Below are 3,846 nucleotides of genomic sequence, written 5' to 3'. Positions count from 1 at the left end.
CGCGATTCGTGTGCAAAAAATATGCTGACTACACAGGTAAATACTTGGCAGCGAGCCAAGTTTGTTTTAGAGCCGTGTGCAAAAAAAAAAAATATATGCTTACCTATGCATTGTGACGTCATCCATGTCAGCGAGCTACCCTATGCATTATGACGTCATACACTTGTAAAAATGACGTCATACACTTGTAAATTAAAGTTTCATTTTCACTTTTGTTTCTAAGAAGTCAACTTAGATTTTCAAAAAATGTAAGACTATCTTTTGTTTTTCCTCTGTTTTACTTTGATGATTGTTATGTTATGAAGCTTTTCTTGTATAAAGCTCAATTTCTCCATGACCACGGAAGTAAACATCCTGATGCATTCTTGTCATGTGAATGTTGAGAGCGTGTTCATTTTTGAAATCTCCTTTCTGACAGACCTATCCCACGGGTAAGTTTGTCTTATTTTTGTTTACATTTCCTATGAAGATCATCTAAATGCATTTAATCATTATTATGTAAAGTTCTATTTTGAATTTAAATACTGTATTTATCCTCATTTCATGTGATTTACAGTTATATAACCTGCATGTAACTCAGAGTGCATTTAATATTTGTATGATGGGTCATTCTATGATTGAATTTCAATCAGAAAAATATTCACTTAATTTTGGTAAAATACATGGTATCTTTTACATTTCTGTTCCTTTTATCTGTAAATTATTGCTTTACTTACATTGTAAAATGAGGTTAATTTGTGTATCACTGAATTGTATGATTTTTTTTCAGGATCAGCTGAGATGTTATTTCACTGGATTATTTAATGGATAGACTTATTGGGCATATATTTGGATATCTCTGGTAAGTTTATCTTGTTTTTTATTTGTTTACATTTTCCTATGAAGGTCATCTTTGCATTTCAGCATTTTTATATGGTTAATTTAATGACTGTGTAATACTTATGTGATCTGTTATCTCTAACTTACATTCATATAAGCACACCCTTATTTAACCTAAAATATATTAACACATGATTAAGGGATCTTCAGAATATTATTAAATCCTTTTGTGTAAATTATATGACATAATTTCATAATTCATTATGTATGTTACACATGGAATTCAGACTCACTAAATGGTGATCAAAGAGATATTAATTAGGAATCTAATAAGAGAAAAGGAAGGAATTTACAAAAGATTAATCCTAAGTCATTTACTTTTTGTTTTAATTCTAAATATGTGTGATATATGGCATACATATATTTTCATTTTCACTTTTGTTTCTTAAGCTTTTCAAAAAAAAAAATGAAGGACTACATGTTGTATATGCTAAAAAAGATGTATTTTTCTGTATGCAGTACAGATAGGTATTAAACCAATATTGAATCTGCTGTTAAGAAAAAAGTCTTTTAGTGTCTAAATAATTAATTTGATAATCATTTTATTTTGTGGTATTAATACATTAGTTGTGCTTGTTTATTATCTATAAATAACATGATGAACTTTTCTCATCTGAGTTAATGTTAAAAACAATTTTTTGAGATTAAAAACAAATATTTTCATGATCTTTTTTTTGACATTGTAGATGTTGTATTTAAATATGCATTGTTTCATGCAGTACTCTGTCATATTAAAAAAAATGCTTTTATTTCTACAGTCATCAACATGGAATTCTTTTATACAGTCGGGTTCGGGGTTTCGGGCGGCCATGACAATTTCGGCAAGATTTTACCCCAGTGAAAAAGGCTTGTAATCCACAGTGTAGGTCTTAAAGTTGTTTCACATTGTTTATGATTGTGATTATGTTATCACTCACCTATATGTTTAATGTTAGCTATGCTAAATAACCCATTTCTGTGTAATTTGAGAGAATGTTTTTGTCATGTGCTTAAAGTATATGTTTTTAAAGTTCCTAACCATACTTTTATGACATTTAATATGATTAGAGTATAGGTATCCAAATATATAAGAGATATTATTTTGCATTACATATATAAGAAGTTCAGCATAATAACTGGAATTTATTTTTTACAGTCCTCAACCTGGAAGATATGTTTTGTTCCTAACCATCTATAATCCATTCTCTATGAAGTGAAGCCTGGCTGCTCTTCCTTTGGAAATACACAGTTAGTCAATCAACATAGAAACACACAAACTTGAAGGTAAAGTTTCAATGAGATACAATTGTAACTTTTATTAATTAATTATTTTTTTTGTTACATATGCATGTTTATATTTTTGAATTGATAAATAAATGATATATTTAAATAAAGAGGGCTTGGTGGTCATGGTCATGTTTAAACCATATTGATATCCTTCACAAGAAAAGGCATAAAAATTCATGATCAAATTTTAAAACTAAAATGTATGAAGTTTTTCTGTGCCAAATGATAGTTAACAGCTAAAGATAGCATATCTATAGAATAAGTTAAATATGGCTAATTTGTTAACCCCAGTTTCCTTAATAGCATAGTTGGTAAAGATAGCAAGTTTTCACTTCAATTGCTGGTGAATTCTGAATTTTCCATTTAATATTAACATTATATCACAGGGAAAGAATACTATAATGTGGTTCATTAGGATGACCAGAAAAGAAATCTTAATGACCCTTATGACTATGTATAAAGTCTGTAACCTTATAACTGATGTAAGATGACCTGATTGTTTGGAATTAAAATTTCCTGGTGTTTCTATTACCCAAGATCTTCTTATGAGTGCATGGGACTGTTGTAACCCTTCTCCTGTTTATAAAAATAATACCTTGGAGCATGACACTTTATTCATTTAAGGTACTTTCAATATCATTTCTATGAGTTTGTGTTCTTTTTCTTTTTAATAATCTAGTGTTATATCTCCTTTACCCTAATTAATATGCATGCTTCCAAAATCATTATAGATCTGTCTGTATAGTTTCTTCAGCTCTTTGAACACAAATACCCTGATTCAAACTTTTGAGGTAAACATCATGGAGACATCATAAATGATTATCAGAGTGTATATATCACAATCTTGACCATAAGGTCAATTAAAATGGTCAAAAGCACAACAAATGAAAGTGAAAACTTTCTTATCAGAATACATAATTTTGTAATAGTAATTCTTACCTTCTTTTGGTAATAAATGGTTATATTCTTCATTAGCTTCTTCTGCAATCAAGGATCTTTCTATGTAATCTCTGACAACATTAGGATCATCCTTTTCTGGACATAATTGGTTATATTCTTCTTGAGAAATGATCTCAATAATGCTATCTTTTTTTTATTTTAACTGGTATACCTCTGTCTACATCTTTCTCTGAAAGAACTCTCTTTTCAAACTGAATTTTACTCATTCCTTTACTCTTTTCTTTACTGGAGGTGTTACCCATGGTTAATATGAAAAGTCAAAATCTGATGTTACACCTTGTATTTATACCCTTTTTTGTCTATATTTAGAATTCCATCAAGCTTATATTACATAACAAATTTTTTTTTTTTCAACTAAGACATTATTTTTATTTTCCAGGATATTCTAGTGAGGGCTTATGGAAATGATCTATGTCTACTCTCAGAATGGTGAAAGACTATCAGATTATGCAAAGACTAACAGGATATCCTCTCTAGGAACACTGAAACAAGAAAATCAAACAGGAGGTGGATGGAGGATTTAAGAAGCACAGGTGAAAGACTATCAGATTATGCAAAGACTATGAATATCTCTTAAAACACTGAAACAAGAAAATCAAACAGGATTTAAGAAGCACATAGATAAATATGATTTCCAACCAATTTAGACTGACTGTGCTTTACAGGATGACAAAGAAAGGACCCAGGATTGTATCTTTTACTGTCAGACACTGACTATGGATAAGATGTAGCCATTTATCA

At 29.5% G+C, this 3,846-nt stretch overlaps 1 long non-coding RNA gene across 1 annotated transcript; it reads left to right on the top strand.

Annotated features, from left to right (window-relative positions):
- The first annotated feature begins 262 nt into the window (after window positions 1-262).
- On the top strand, window positions 263-3,619 carry LOC134228533 (uncharacterized). The gene is made up of 4 exons (XR_009984017.1): window positions 263-431; window positions 770-841; window positions 2,015-2,142; window positions 3,485-3,619. It is a non-coding gene; the product is annotated as an uncharacterized LOC134228533 (long non-coding RNA).
- The last annotated feature ends 227 nt before the right edge of the window (window positions 3,620-3,846 follow it).

This window comes from Saccostrea cucullata, unplaced genomic scaffold (assembly GCF_032062105.1).
Source record: "Saccostrea cucullata isolate Sc308-1 unplaced genomic scaffold, CSIRO_AGI_Scuc_v1 ctg5172, whole genome shotgun sequence".
Taxonomy (NCBI): domain Eukaryota; kingdom Metazoa; phylum Mollusca; class Bivalvia; order Ostreida; family Ostreidae; genus Saccostrea; species Saccostrea cuccullata.
Note: the sequence above shows the minus strand (reverse complement) of the source record. Positions and strands in the feature narration are given on the sequence as shown.